Genomic DNA, 17,866 nt, shown 5'->3' with positions numbered 1-17,866 from the left:
AAATGAGTTTCCGGATCTTTCTCGGTTTTTTTTGGTTTCATGGTTATTTTGTTTTGGTTTTAATTTTTCCGTTAACAAATCTGTGATTGATACAAAAAATATGCATTAACATTTAATAAAAATGATACACTAAAACTTAATAAAAAAAGAGATAAATAAGTTGGATAATGTATGATTAAAAAATATGTAATAATAAAAAAAATTATGTGTATGAATTGTTGTCTCCGGTCTTTTTTGAGACCAATTTCGAATCAGTCTTGAGTTGGTCTCGGAATAATTTGGTCTTTTTTGGGATCGGCATCGAAACGATCCATTATTTTTTCGAATTGGTCAAGGATGGTCTCGAGCCGGTCTGGGTTTTTATGATCCGTCTTCTTTCGGTTTGGTCTCATTTTTGACCAGTTCGTTCTCAGATTTTTTTTAGGACCAGTCTTTTTGTTCATGTATAAATCCGTCTTTGAGTAGTTCTTTGTGCACATTTGTAACATCCCCTATTTTTTAGAATCGAAAAAAAAAAAACATTTTCTTTACGCTTTAAAAATCAAAACATCTATTTTTGTGGAAAATCTCAGTATATTAAAACATTTTGAGTACAACTGATTGTTTCAAAATAATAAAACTCTAAAGATGTCATAATCAATAAACAATATAAGTTACAACGTAAAAATCTAACGGTCTTAAGCACTATTAGGTCTTGATGTGTACTTTACTACTACTACTTTTAAATTTATAAAATTGCACTTAATCACAACTAGACATGTACCTATTCATTTGACAATATAGGAATGGCAAGTACGAGTTATCGAACACTAGGGGAACATGTATGATTTTAATAAAAAAAACTATTGTTACTAATTAAACTAGAAAAAAATAACTATAATTGGGGTTTTGTTCTGATTTTATAAGTTCAGAAACTTATATCATCAAGGGATAATGGCATAAAAACCTTCAAATTTGCACAAAATTGACGTATTTGCCCAAAGTTCAAATTTATGTCCGTTTTTGCCTCAAACTTGCATTGAATGGGTCATTTTTGCTTATTAACCAGCTTCCCTATAATCAACTGGTTACCACTTGCTTAGCTGGAAGGCTCATTAACGTCTTTGGGAGAAAACTCCAAGTCTGTTACGGACGTTAAACTGTCGCATCCTCATCTCCCTCTATATCCCGATTACTTTTCACCTTTTCCCATTTTTTCGACTGAAATTCTTTATACACAGAGAAAAAAGAGGGTTTTCTTGGAGACGATTAGGGTAAAAGTGTTCTTCGAAAGGTAAGGTTTTTACATGTCATGATCTTGTTATGTTTACATTCAACATTTCTTGAAATGGGTTCCTAAACTTAGTGTGTTTATGCAGGAGGGTGTAATGGTTTCATCAGATGAAGGGTACGCTAACCCCTTTGCTGGCATACATGAGCCATTTTCTTGCTTGAGTGAAATGGATTTTGAACTCCATGACATTTACATGGACCACGATCCAGAGGAAGAATTTGTGTCCTCACTTGATAAATGTAAGGATATCTTCTTAAATGTTCTATTAAGTGATAAAAACCTACGAAATTCTAGTATGGTAGATGAAATCAGAGCACAAGTGTACCATGCAACTGATTGACAGAGTGATGAAGACGAACAAGAGATATTGAAAAACAACTATAGAATTCATGACCCAACCATCAAGTGGGACAAGATGGTACCAAAGCTTGGTGACATCTTTGAATCCCCTGCCCAACTAAAGTTTTGTGTCACCAATTATGCAGTGTCACATGGTTACAGAATATACTTTGAAAAATGTGACAGTAAAAGAATTGTAGCTAGATGTGGCAAGAGGAAGGAGGAGAGTAAATGCCCTTTCAGAATTTATGTTGCATAGATGTACAAGGAAAGATCTTTTCAGATCAAAGCTATGAATGGTGACCATAAATGTTCTAGGCATTTTATGTTTGGATCCGTTGTTTCCCCTGAATGGATTGGAATACATTATGTGATTGAAATTGAAAATAAGCCAACGATGAAACTTCAGGAAATGATTGATGACATCAAACAAAGGTATAGGTGTGTGGTATCTATAGGACAAGTTATAAGGGCAAGGAAATGGGCCAAAAATTTAATAGAAGGTAAACTCACTGAGCATTATGCAAGGATATGAGATTATGCCCATGAATTGTTAAGGTCAAACCCAGGGTTCACATGTCAAGTTGGTGTAACAACCAATCAAGATGGAAATAATTATTTTCACAGGTTTTACATTTGTTTCAAAGCATTAAGTGTTAGCTGGAAAAGAGGGTGTAGGAGAGTAATTAGGCTTGATGGGTGCTTTCTAAAGGGACAAGTGAAGGGTGAACTGCTAACAACCATTGGTAGAGATGCCAACAACCAGGTCTATCCAATTGCTTGGACTGTTTTTGATGTGGAAAATAAGTCCAACTAGACTTGGTTCCTTGAGCTACTCAGTGGTGATCTAGACCTTATTGATGACAAGGGCTTGGTAGTTATATCAGATCAACATAAAGTAAGTTTCTTTATAACATATTAATCCTTTTCAAAATACTTATAAATACTTACATGTATGATGGTTTTTGTATAGGGTTTGTTGCAATCTGTTAAAGATATATTGCCACATGTGGAGCACATGCAATGTGCCCAACACATATATGCAAATTTTAGAAAAGCTCACACTAGGTTAGAGTGCAAGAAGTTGTTTTGGGCTGCAGCTATGAGTTGTGTGGAAGGTGATTTCAAGAGACACATGGACACAATTAAAAAGCTTAATCATGGTGCATATGAGCATCTGATGTCCAAAGAACCCCAAACATGGTGTAGAGCTTACATGAGTACATGGTATGCATGTGAGGCAGTGGAGAATGGTATATCAAAGTGCTTCAACTCCATCATTGTGGATGCTAAGAAAAAACCATTGATCACAATGCTTGAAGAAATAAGGATATACATCATGGATAGGTTTGCCCACATAATTGAGGAAAGCACTAAATGGAATACGCGTATCTGTCCAACAGTGTTAAAGAAGATGAAGCTTTTTGGGAAGAACATGAGGTAACAGTCTAACATGTAACTTTTGTTTTAATTTTATTAGGTAACACTTTAACATACTACCACTAAACTTATGGATGTAGGTTTTGGTTAATAATTCATAGTCAACAACATGTGTTTGAAGCAAGGAGAGGATGTGATAGCTACATGGTGGATTTAGATGGAAGGCATTGTACCTGCAGGTTATGGGATCTGGCTGGGATCCCATATGTTCATTCCATTGCAACCATCAACTATATCCATAAAACACCTGATGAGTATATCGATGACATGTTTTCCAAGGAACAATTCCTTAAGTGTTACTCTGCTAACATTAGTCTAATGAATGGTTCAAATCTATGGCCTCAAACTGAATTCATAAAGCCCTTACCACCAGTGTCAAGGAGAATGCCTGGTAGGCCAAAGGTCAATAGAAGGAGACATGTAAGTGAAAATGATGGAAGAATACACACCCCAAGAACTGTAAGGTGTGGTAAGTGCTTTGAGTATGGCCATAACCAGAAAGGATGCAAGAATGCAACCAGGGAACCTGTCCATATGCCACCACAGAATAAAGGAAGGCCAAGGAAAGAAAAATGTGAACCCAGTCAAGCATCATGTGATAGGCCTGAGAGGCAGGAACCAGTTCCTATGCCACCAAAAAAAAGGAAGGCCAAGGAAAAGGTCCAATCTGACCCAAATCAAGCATCGGGTTCTAAATCTGTTAGAAGCAAAAAGAAGTTGGGTATAAAAAGAGGTGGTGGTATTGTGGAAGATAGAGTTCTAGTTGATGAGCATGATGGTATAGATGGTTATGTTGAAGGTAGGGGCTTTGAGGAACAAATGAAAGATTTGTTTGACAAAGAAGATGTTGATGATGACAGTGTGGTTGATATGATGTGCACTTTTAAAGCTGCTATTAGCCAACCAAAGGATAATTATGAGAAAGGTTATGGATTACAAGATGCAATGGATGCTATTCTTCAAAGTATTCTTCATGCTAATGATGACAAAGGTGTTGGGGATGTTGAACCTGACCTGACAAAAACACTTGATGGGGTTGGAGATGCAATGGATGCTACTCTTAAAGGTACTAATGAAAAAAGTCAATCTGAGAATGAGGTTAATCTTGAACATGAATTCACTGAAGGAAATGCAAGTGATGTTCTCCCAGAGATGGTGAAGCTGGATCTAGAAAGTGCAGCATACCTACTTAGGGCAGGATATAGCATGGCTGAAATAGAGAGCATAAGAGGGGTACAAGTTGAATTGGATTATATGCCACCAGTTGAGATGGTTAGTTTGACTTCATCATTTTCTAAATGCTAACATTAGTATAAAATTGTTTATATCCTTTATTAATAAGTATTTTTCAAATTTTTATTAACAGGATGTAAATGAAGTTGAGGATATTCCATATGTTGATGGTGTGATGGAAGGAAATGAGGGTGATGGTCTTATAAATGATGGTATGGAGGAAAATGAGGGTGATGGTGAGGGTAATGAAGCTAGTAAAGTAGCAGGTGGGGGTGATGGTGATGGTGTTGGTGAGGATGATGGAGAGGGTGATGGTGATGTTGAGGATGAAGGCGAGGGTGATGGTGAGGATGATGCAACAGATATGGAGGGAAATGATGTTGATGATGAAGGGCATGTACCACCTAGAAGGACAAGAAATCCCTCAGAAAGGATCATCCTATAAAAGCTGAAGAAACCTTGTTTTGACAAAGATGAAAGGGGTTCCACATCTAGCTTTCCAATATATTTGGAGTAGTTAGCTAGGTATGTGGGGGGAAAAATGGGGACGGTATCATTGGGCAATTGTATAGGTAGCCCTTTTTGGTTATTTTTTGATATACACCCACTACTTGCAGCATACATCCATTTGTTTAGTGTTACATTTTGGCTTGCCTATTTTGGATATTTTTTAGGCTTTTGGGTACATGTTTTGGTATACAAAATGGATGGCTGCTACATGCTAGTAAAACTTATGTAATGGATGCTTTTTATTAAGGTTTATAATGGATGCCCCCTATTACGGTAACCATGATGTTTTTATTTTATTTTCCAGTAGATATTAAGCGTTAACAATGTACTTTCGTTAGTGCAATTCCTTTTATGCAAGTTATCCTTACATTCCATTCATGCAAAGTCTACTTTCATTATGAATGTAACCAAGTGTAGTTTAGTGCAATTCCTTTTATGCAATGCACTTTCATTGTACTTTCGTTCATGCAAAGTCTACTTACATTCCATTAGTGCAATTCCTTTTACGCAATGTACTTTGATTGTGAATGTAAACAAGTAAATCAAGAAAACAAGTGTGACATATACATGAAATATCAATTAACTACCATTCTAACCAAGTGTAGTTAAGTGCAATTCCTTTTATGCAATGTACTTTCATTGTACTTCCATTCATGCAAAGTCTACTTACATTCCATTAGTGAAATTCCTTTTATGCAATGTACTTTCATTGTGAATGTAAACAAGTAAATCAAGAAAACAAGTGCAACATATACATGAAATAGAAATTAACTACCATTAATACATTACAAAGATGTAACATTCAGCTGTTAAAAAAATTATGCAGATGTAACAATTCTTGATTACCCTTAATATATTTCTAGTACAAGAAAAACCAACAAACCTACATCTTAATAATCACTATTGCTAGCATTAACAATATAACCACTAACAACGATATTATCACTTCTAACAATGGCTTAATCTGCTCTGTATGAGACATTTCTAGTTCTTGACCTAGTTCTTCATCCACCCATTTGAAAAAACCACAGTTGCCTCCTTCCACCTATAAAAAAACAAAATTAGTGTTCTATTACATACGTTCCTCTTTGGAAAATTAGAGCAGCCCGAAAATTTTAGGGAGAAATTAGTACAAAAATAAAGAGGTTTTTACCTGATAATTAGGGCAACCCCAAAATTTTCGTCTTGGGTTATCAGGTGTTCGTGAGATTGATACACCACAAACATCACCACAGTCGCGTCTTATTACCTTCTTGTTCCTCATTCTTGTACCACCATTAAATCTTGATCTTGAAGACAAAGTTGTCATTTTTCCGTTGGAGACTAATTCAATTTCGTGCAGCTCTGCGACTAACTATGAGGTCGAAGGGATCAAATGTAGATCGAGATGTTTGTGAATCGATTTTTAAAGGATAAATGCCACGTATCTTCCAGCTAAGCAAGTTGTAACCGATTGATTAAAGGGAAACCGGTTAATAGGCAAAAACGACCCATTTAATGCAAGTTTGAGGCAAAAACGGACATAAATTTGAACTTTGGGCAAATCCGTCAATTTTGTGCAAATTTGAGGGTTTTTATGTCATTAGCCCTATCATCAACTTAAAACAATTGAACTGGAAACGATTGCTTAAGCTAAGCAGACAAAAACATATAACGATTAAAATCAAGATAAAAAATGATACACTAAAAGTTAATAAAAAAGAGATAAATAAGTTGGATAATGTGTGATTAAAAAATATGTAAATATAAAAAAATTACGTGTATAAATTGTCGTTTCTGGTCTTTTTTTAGACCAATTCCGGATCAGTCTTGAGTTGGTCTTGGAATGATCTGGTCTTTTTTTTGGATCGGTCTCGAAACGATCCATTATTTTTTCGAATTTGTCAAGGATGGTCTCGATCCGGTCTGGTCTTTTTTTAGGATCCGTCTTCTTTCTGTTTGGTCTCGTTTTTGACCGGTTTACTCTCAGACTTTTTTTAGGACCAGTCTTTTTGTTCATGTCTAAATCAGTCTTTGAGTAGCTCTTTGTGCACATTTATAACATCCCCTATTTTTTAAAACCGAAAAAAACTTTTTCTTTACGCTTTAAAAATCAAACCATACCTGTTTGTGGAAAATCTTAGTATATTAAAACATTTTGAGTACAACTGATTGTTTCAAAATAATAAAACCCTAAGGATGTCATAATCAATATACAACGTAAAGACCCAACGGTTCGGAACACTATTAGGTCTTGATGTGTATTTTACTACTACTACTACTTTCAAATTTATAAAATTGCAGTTAATCACAACTAGACTGCTACACAACTAGGCAAGTGCACCTATTCATTTGGCAGTATAGGAATGGCAAGTACGGGTTATCGCACACCAGGAGAACGTATATGATTTCAATAAAAAACTATTGTTACTAATTAAACTAGAAAAATAATGTAATTGGGGTTATTTTCTGATTTTACAAGTTCAGAAACTTATATCATCAACTTAAAACAATTGAATTGGCAACGATTGTTTAAACTAAGCAAACAAAAACATATAACGATTAAAATCAAGATAAATGAGTACTTTCGTTTAGCTTTGACTCACCTTTCCTATGGTTGATTTCTTTAATAGTGTAATAGATTATTTAGTTGGTTACTGAATTCTAATTTGTTTAGTAACCTTGATCAGATTTCCTAGTATTAACAATTAATTAACGACTAATACAATTATCATACAATTAGTGAACACACAACTGATATAAATATATTCAGACTATGAATGATATGATCTGACAATTTCTTATATATGATCAATACAATCAATTAATGCTCTTTAACACAATTAATACAATCAATTTATTATATATTCAGGCAAGTAACATGGATATCTAATGCTCTTTAACACAATTAAAGTTACTAATTAATAGTACTTAACCCTATGATTGGTTCAATCTCTAGATCTAACAATTTAATGGTCATAAATAGTTAAAGATCAAGTTAATGTAATTAGAATGATCATCTAACTACACATAACTCATAGATAAGCAATAAAAATCATAACTTTAACATGTTATGTAAACAATATATCAAACACAAGTAATAACTAAGCTAATAATTCAAAGATTATCGAAATCAACACATAGTATCGAGATTTGTCTCCACCAAACAAAAGTAAAGGGTTATTAGCCCATAACTAAAGCATAAAAATAGCTAGAAACAATGTAAACTTCACTAAACATGTTTAGGTAAGCAAACTAAATGATTAACGTGTTCTTCGTCTCGTGATCTCTTCAAATCTTGTTCTTCAATCGATATATGGCCTACTTAGGGTTTCTAAGGGTTCTTTTGTCGTACTTGGTTGCAGAAAATCACAACTCTCCTCTCGAGATTGATTTAGAAATGTATTTATAGAGTTTACCAAAATTACGCTACCACTCGTGGTATAAGTCTCACCATGTCGTGGTATCGATTCCTTCACGTAGCCTCCAAGTAACCCATGCAATTCATCCGGGAAGCTTCTTTGATTTGACATGTCACCACGCCGTGGCATGCAAATGACCACGTCATGATAAATACTTTTTGCATGAATTTCCTTTTCGATGATTCCTTCCAATCCTTAGCCTCTAGCCTAGCATTTTAGCTCTTTTTTCCTCGAGAATATCTTTTATGTTACGAATTATATTTTAAACTTAATAAGTACCAAATTTCTTTATAAATAACTAAAGTGTAGCTAAAAACACAAATATATTGCATAAAAGATATGAATATATATATATATATATATATATATATATATATATAGCGATATCAAAATACCCCACATCTGTTTTTTGATTGTCCCCAAGCAAAACTGATTTTTATAACTATTATATTTCAATATCATACATCAAAACTTTGCCCATAAATATCATACAGAATAACCCAAATTAAGTTCACCAATTACGTTTCACCTCAATGCATGTATGTGCATCTAAAATCCTAATTACGTCCCAAGTCAATAATAATAACAATCTTTATAAATGCTCCTCGCTTATTTTGAATGTCATTCATTTCTACATCCCTCCGAATACATCCTCAAAAGATTTTTGTAACACCGTAAAATTTCAAACAAATTTTTCGTTTTATAAATCACTTAATTCTCATAAACACATTTCACCAAATCCCAAATGTCAAATCATCAAAACACAACTCTATAATTGTTTGATTAAAAATCCAGGATCCTCATAACATAACTCTTTATCTCGTGTGTACAATCGAGCCGGCGCCTTCCCGATATCCTGAAAAATATCTGAAACACATATCACATAACACGGTAAGCACGAAGCTTAGTGAGTTCCCCAAAATACCACGCATATATCATTAGCCTCTCATGGCTATACTCATATAAGACCCTCCGGTCAATGTGTCTCAGTGGGACCCTCCAGTCCTACAACTCGGGTTGGACCCTCCGGTCCTAACTCAATAAAAGCACAGAATAATACACAACATATATCACAAAGACATAATGCAGGATATCACAGTACTCAATATAAGCACATAAGACCCTCCGGTCACACAAAGATTACCACTCTAGGTAAAGTATAGTGAGAAGACTCACCTCGTAAGAAGTCGGATAACCTCGAACTCAAATCACCGATCTAGCCTCCGCCTAACACATATGATAATTATCTCTAATTAATAACGACTCTCAAAGAAGCTAGACTAACCCTTCTACAAAATCACAGAAGGATAAAAGACCATTTTACCCTTCCATGGCCTTAATAGTCCACAAATTGACCAAACCTTAAAAGTCAACTAAAAGTCACCGGCAGCACGTACGCCACGCTTATCAGCCCTCTACGTTGGGCGTACTCCATCGCCATGCATGCATCGGGGATTTTCGACCCTATGTTGCGCGTACTGGGATTACGCTCAGCGTACGTCCCAGTTTTGCTCTTCCTACTCATTTGGTCTTAATCCATTAAGACCTTAGCTCAAATCTCAGATCTGGACTCCCTAAAGGCTCATACTCCATAAAGTTTGTGACTTTAAGCCTTTGCATGGCTGAGAAAGTCACTAACACCAAAAGTCTCACTCTTTATTCTCAAGAATGCTCATATCTCATGCATGGGTTGTTTTAAACGTCCAAGTCTTGATTTTTATGACTTTACACCACTAAAAACACTCAAAGGAGTTGATAATAAACTCTGGAGCTCAATATCTCATAAAGCATCCAACTTTGGGACCAAAACCCTAAAATGAACTAAAATGATGCACAAATCAAAAGGGTGAGAAAGATTTGAGCTTTATACCTCTAACTGAAGCTCCAACCACAGATAAGCTCAAATCCAAAGCCTGGACTCCCACTCCTTCCTCCTCAAAGTTCCTTCTTCACTCCAAAGAAACCACAAGAACACTTAATGGCTCACAAATGGACACACAAGCTCAAGGGACGAGAAATTATGGTTTGAGAGGGTTGATGTCTGGGAATGGTGGCCAGAAATGAGGCCATCATGTCCTTTAAATAGGAACACATCCTAAATTAGGGTTTTCACTATGGGCCTAGTACGCCCAGAATACCCTCTGGTGTGCCCAACGTACTAGGTGGCTTCCGAGTCAAAAACACGCACATGAGTACGCTGAGCGTACACACGCGTACGCCCCGCGTACTCAGCTGCCAACTTTTCTCAATAAAGGACTAAAATTGCCAAAACTTCAAACTATCATAGCTCCTTAACTATAAGTCTGTTTCCCATGAACCTCACACTCACGGAAAGGTAGCGAGAAGCCCTACGCTTCTACTACCTCGTCGCAGTCTCAAGGCATCCTCATGCCCGGATTGCAGCCCACGAACCCTAAATCACAGACGATCCGAAACAGGATGTTACAATTCTCCCCCACTTGAATTAGATTTCGCCCTCGAATTCGCTCCTTATCATTACTCAAATCCCATCAATTAGCCCAAGATGCGCAACCGATTATTCGAAACATAACCGATCTCCCTCAAGACAACCGAACCCTCCAAATCGAAGAAGAACGAACCCTTCGCTGTTGCAGAACCAACCCTTCCCCTCCAAAACTTGGAATCTGTAGTGGTGTGTCCCCCCGACTGACCGCCCATTCGGTATATTCCCATGTCATTCGCTCATCGAATAACAGACTCGATAAAACATCTCCAACTCTGATTACTCGTTGCGACTGATGGAACAAGTCGTTAACCATAATTAGCTGCTGAACACTCCTGCCCGACACACCAGTCGACTCCAATCGAAACCCAAAGAAACGGGGTCATCTCACACCAATGACCAACCTCCGATAATGCTATCAGAACCCATGTGAAAAGCGAACCTGAATACTCGGTCCTCAACATTAAATGAAGACCTGCAAATCCACATGAGAATCAAAACTCTACTCTAGGTTCGAAACTCTACTCTAGGTCCGAACTCCCGTCAGACAGAATCATTTCATTGCCGACCCCAGGATGATTCAGCTACGGCCCCAAACTCAACGTCCATGCCTTACCGAACTATCCACTGATAGTCGAAAACATAACTCCAGCTACCTCTCAATGCTAGACACCAAATCTGATTACAAGATCGATTCCCGACCCAACAATTGAATCTCCGAGGCTACCCTAACCCATTCGACAATAGGACTTCACAGAAGTCCTATTCAACCGAGCTAACTCATCCAATCACACTGAACTCCACAATCACGAAGCTCACTTTAACCCAAGCGATTTCTACACCGATTTGAAATCACACCCCACACACACAACCTCGGTCGTTTACCACATGTTACCTCGCACGCGTCTTGGTTCTACCCCAACCAATGAACAGATTCACCCAAGTCTAAAACATCAAATGTGAAAGACATCCCTCTCAGAATGTAATCCACCCAAAATCCCCACCTGTTCGTTCTCCACACAGATAGAGCCAAACTCACCCAGCAGAGTCTGGTTCGACACAGAGTTGGAACCACTCGTCCCAACCCAGTACTTCAACTCATGACCCATGTTACACGCATATACGCATGCATTGCACCTCGATCCTTCCGACTTGCGACAACCCCGCTCCATCTCAAAACACAATGGGTTTCGACCATTGCTGAGACCCCAGTCTCGCCCCTGGTTCGGCCACCAGGTTCCCACAGACCCATTTAGCAAGGCTACCGAGGCCTAAGAGCCCCTCTGCGTCACCCCTGACTAGTAAGGCTGCGGATCCCCGCAGTTATACAACACTCTCTCACGGACTAACAAGTGTTACGGCACCCCGTAGTCCTATGACACTCTCTCATTGCCTCGCGAATGCTACCGCTCCCCGCAGTCTTACGATACTCTCTCTGGCTCACGTATGTTACGGCTCCCCGTAATCATAAGATACTCTCTCTGACTCATGTATGTTACGGCTCCCCGAAATCATACGACTCTCTCTCTGACTCATATATGTTATGGCTCCCCGTAATCATATGATACTCTCTCTCTAACTGATGTATGTTACGGCTCCCCGAAATCATACGACTCTCTCTTTGACTCACATATGTTACGACTCCCCGTAATCATACGATACTCTCTCTCTCTTACTCATATATGTTACGGCTCCCCGTAATCATACGATACTCTCTCTTACTCTCCATGGTCTTCTCTGACAGTCCTAAGTGATTACTCCCACTCGGATCTGTTCACTCTTTTATCACCCCACATTCTCATCCTCAAGTCGTCACCCCACTGAGTCCACTAACTCATGCTCTGTTTTCCAACCATAGATATGTACACACACCCTCCTAGATTAAGCATCTCTACTTCTAACGATAATTGTCGCAACAAGAGACTTTCTCCTGCTACTATTCACATTTGGATAGTCTCGTCCGATGAGAATTAGCTGAAGGGTTCCCACTGGAACAATAGTCACTCGGTACTCCACTTGTCATCTCACAAACTCAAGTCTCAAAATAATCCCAAAAGTTTGGGGCGTCATACTCAGATACCCCGGTACACCATCACAGAACCTCACGATGTCTTGTCTCATCCACGGATCTTCCACTCACGACATCATACTCGGATACCGCAATACACCCTCTCAGAATCTCACCATGTATTGCCTCGACCACTGACCTCCCACTCGCACAACTTGCAACCTCGAAATACTCCAACTCACAACTTGAAATACGGAGGAATCATCAATGACCAAGAACACGTTGACGACAATCCGAAATCCCATCTTATACTGCTCAAAACCCATGCGAGAATACTCATACCGACTCTGAAGTTGGTTGCCAAACAACTATTGCGCTTCCTGGAGTGCATATAACAACTCATACATCGAACTAGAAATTCTCAATTGTCGAAACTGGACCTCAACGAGCCAACCGCCTCGAACTCAACTACTAGAAACTCGAAGAGTTCCTAACCACAATAAGGGCTCTGACCAAAGGCTACTCGTTGTGGACACACTCATCCTTTCCTGAACACGTACATCATGTATCGTCTCGCTCCGCACCTTGCCTCATTCACCAATAACCCAAGTCTCATGTGTCCGCACCGCAGATCTCCATAACTAGTGCTCCAACCGCCCTTGTACAGATCACTGATCCTCTCAATAGAATACCCAACTCTCCCTCACTCAGGGTTCGAACCATCACCATTTAGCATACCAACAGTCTACTCCATAGGTTGTTTCACCAAATACATCACTCTTGACTCTTGGAATCATACGACGTAACACTTGATGATCTTCCCGATAGAGACCAACCAACTCCAAATCTCTAGAATCTCGGATGAAATCCTCCGAACCCTCCCAACGTGACTGCCTCTAGTCATCCCGAGGTCTCATACCGACACACCGCCGGATGCCCCACTGTCATGAATTAATCACGAATCTTACTCTGGAAATAATGCACTATCACACACCGCGTCTCCAATTCCTCAACTAACATTCCATTGCGGACATTATCATAGGAGCAAAAGATCTCACTCTCATAGTCGATACACATCGTAGACAACGAGTTCCTCCGCCCCGGTATACTCCTCTTGGTCACCTGGAACTGCTGCTAAAAAGTATGCCTGACTCGACTAAGGCATCTCCTTGTCCTCATCCATCTCGTTCCCCACTAATGACTCATTCACGGTATAAGACATACCTCGCAGCAAACATACCACAATTACTTTGGTGAAAATATCGCAACTATATGTGTTAACCCTCGGGGTGAACTCCAAACTCTGGAACTGGAAACTCGTTATCTCGTTTACTCCATACGAGAAGTGGAAATAGTGTAATTCTCGTCACAGGATGTGACATCTCATCCATCGGTCGATCACTCAACCCAGACCGCAATCCTCTTCCGCGTATCATCTCCACTTTTCCTCAAGTCCTCCGACTCCAACTGGCAGCCCACCAGTCAACTCCTCGGGATCTAAACTCAACTCCCTCACAAGGTACACTCTATCGAAGCTCAATCGACATGGCCCTCTGGCCACACAGTTTACCGTATCCTTTCTCGGTCTGAACACCCATCGTCGGATAACTGGTACAGATGAAAGTACACTCTACTACGAATCACAGTACTCACACTATGTTATTTCCCCTTAACCTGCTATTTAGAACCTCTGGGATTCTCCCTGCTTCGAGTATGGGTCCTCTACTTTCAGTAGTACGGGCCCATACTACCTGCCACATCTACCCATACTTTCCACATGGATCGTTCCAGATTTCCTAAGTATCTGCTCAACCTTCTCGATCACTAATCCCGTTACACATGGTCGCCCTCCAACGAATACTCTCCTCTGTCAGCGTACTCAACTGACTAAAGTCACTTCCAGGCTCTTCCTAGGTTCTCACACTTCTCTGCCATCAGCTGCTGAAGAACTCCTCATGATGTCAGCCATCTACCTCCTGAATATCGTCATATTCATTCGGTAGTTGGCTCCCATCATCAAGAGTTCCACAAAGCACAAAGCAAGCATCATTCGGGCATCGAATGACCTCTACCAGCACGTAAACCACTATGACATATAACTCCTCTCACTCTATCCACAACTCAAAAAGGCATCGCCGACTCCGGCAACCCTACCCCTCGTGGCATCCAACTACCCTCTCAGTAGATTCCTCTAAAGCACATATAGGTATCTCTCCTAGATTACTCCACTACTCAAAGATCTCTCTAAAAGATTCTTTCTAGATACTCTTACGCCGCACGTACTCAAGGCACATAACAGATAGCAACAACTCCTAGGCTAAGGCATCACAAATCAGGAAACTCTAGCCCTAAAATATGAAATACCTAGCCTCTCCTCTAGCATGCATCACTAATATCTCAATAATAACTCACAACACAAATAAGTAAGGGTATTTTGGGAAATCACCGTTCGGGCTCTGGCTGATTGTACACACTGCTCTAACTCGTTTTCTTTCAAAGCTCTTTCTCATTTTAGAAAAATCATTTCTTTTGAAATTTTTTCTCAAATCCTCAGTTTGAGTCCAGGCACACCCGAAGGTACATCCGAATCCCTCAAACCAAGGCTCTGATACCAACTTGTAACACCGTAAATTTTTAAACAAATTTTTTATTTTATAAATCACTTAATTCTCATAAACACATTTCACCAAATCCCAAATGTCAAATCATCAAAACACAACTCCATGATTGTTTGATAAAAACTCCAGGATCCTCAGAACATAACTCTTTCTCTCGTGTGTACAATCGAGCCGGCGCCTTCCCGATATCCTGAAAAGTACCTGAAACATATATCACATAACACGGTAAGCACGTAGCTGAGTGAGTTCCCCAAAATACCACACATATCTCATTAGCCTCTCATGGCTATACTAATATAAGACCCTCCGGTCAATGTGTCTCAGTGGGACCCTTCGGTCCCACAACTCGGGTTGGACCCTCCCGTCCTAACTCAATAAAAGCACTGAATAATAGACAGCATAAATCACAAATACATAATGCAAGATATAACAGTACTCAATATAAGAACATAAGACCCTCTAGTCACATAAAGATTACCACTCTAGGTAAAGTATAGTGAGAAGACTCACCTCGTAAGAAGTCGGATAACCTCGAACTCAAAATACCGGTCTAGCGTCCGCCTAACACATATGATAATTATCTCTGATTAATAACGGCTCTTAAAGAAGCTAGACTAACCCTTCTACAAAATCACAGAAGGATAAAAGACCATTTTACTCTTCCATGGCCTTAATAGTCCACAAATTGCCCAAACCTTAAAAGTAAACTAAAAGTCAATGGCAGCGCGTATGTCGTGCGTACTAGCCCTGTACGCTGGGCATACTCCATCCCCATGCATGCATCGAGGATTCTCGACCCTACGCTGCGCGTACCGGGATTACACTTAGCGTACGTTCCAGTTTTGCTCTTCCTACTCATTTGGTCTTAATCCGTTAAGACCTTAGCTTAAATCTCATATCTGGACTCCCTAAAGGCTCATACTCCATAAAGTCTGTGAATTTAAGCCTTGGCATGGCTGATAAAGTCACAAACACCAAAAGTCTCACTCTTTATTCTCAAGAATGCTCATATCTCATGCATGGGTTGTTTTAAACATCCAAGTCTTGATTTTTATGACTTTACACCACTAAAAACACTCAAAGGAGCTGATAATAAACTCTGGAGCTCAATATCTCATAAAGCGGATACTTTGGGACCAAAACCCTAAAATGAACTAAAATGATGCACAAATCAAAAGGGTGAGAAAGCTTTGAGCTTTATACCTCTAAATGCAGCTCCAACCACAGATAAGCTCAAATCCAAAGCCTGGAGTCCCACTCCTTCCTCCTCAAAGCTCCTTCTTCACTCCAAAGAAACCACAAGAACACTTAATGTCTCACAAATGGACACACAAGCTCAAGGGATGAGAAATTAGGGTTTGAGAGGGTTGATCTCTGGGAATGGTGGCCAGAAATGAGGCCATCATGTCCTTTAAATAGGGACACACCCTAAATTAGGGTTTTCACTCTGGGCCTAGTACGCCCAGCGTACTAGGTGGCTTCCGCGTCAAAAACACGCACATGAGTACGCTGAGCGTACACACGCGTACTCAGCTGCCACCTTTTCTCAATAAAGGACTAAACTTGCCAAAACTTCAAACTATCATAGCTCCTTCACTATAAGTTCGTTTCCCATGAACCTCACACTCACGGAAAGGTAGCGAGAAGCCCTACGCTTCTAGTAACTCATCGCAGTCTCAAGGCTTCCTCATGCTCGGTTTGCAGCGCACGAACCCTAAATCGCAGACGATCCAGAACATAATGTTATAATTCTCCCCCACTTGAATTAGATTTCGCCCTCGAAATCGCTCCTTATCATTACTCAGATCCCATCAATTAGCCCGAGATGCGCAACCGATTATTCGAAACATAACCGATCTCCCTCAAGACAACCGAACCCTCCAAATCGAAGAAGAACGAACCCTTCGCTGTTGCAGAACCAACCCTTCCCCTCCAAAACTTGGAATCTGTAGTGGTGTGTCCTCCCGACTGACCGCCCATTCGGTATATTCCCATGTCATTCGCTCATCGAATAACAGACTCGATAAAACATCTCCAACTCTGATTACTCGTTGCGACTGATGGAACAAGTCGTTAACCATAATTAGCTGCTGAACACTCCTGCCCGACACACCAGTCGACTCCAATCGAAACCCAAAGAAACGGGGTCATCTCACACCAATGACCAACCTCCGATAATGCTATCAGAACCCATGTGAAAAGCGAACCTGAATACTCGGTCCTCAACATTAAATGAAGACCTGCAAATCCACATGAGAATCAAAACTCTACTCTAGGTTCGAAACTCTACTCTAGGTCCGAACTCCCGTCAGACAGAATCATTTCATTGCCGACCCCAGGATGATTCAGCTACGGCCCCAAACTCAACGTCCATGCCTTACCGAACTATCCACTGATAGTCGGAAACATAACTCCAGCTACCTCTCAATGCTAGACACCAAATCTGATTACAAGATCGATTCCCGACCCAACAATTGAATCTCCGAGGCTACCCTAACCCATTCAACAATAGGACTTCACAGAAGTCCTATTCAACCGAACTAACTCATCCAATCACACTGAACTCCACAATCACGAAGC

The sequence above is a fragment of the Lactuca virosa genome, chromosome 5, assembly GCF_052849685.1.
Source record: "Lactuca virosa cultivar CGN04683 chromosome 5, Lactuca_virosa_CGN04683_v6, whole genome shotgun sequence".
Lineage (NCBI taxonomy): Eukaryota > Viridiplantae > Streptophyta > Magnoliopsida > Asterales > Asteraceae > Lactuca > Lactuca virosa.
Note: the sequence above shows the minus strand (reverse complement) of the source record.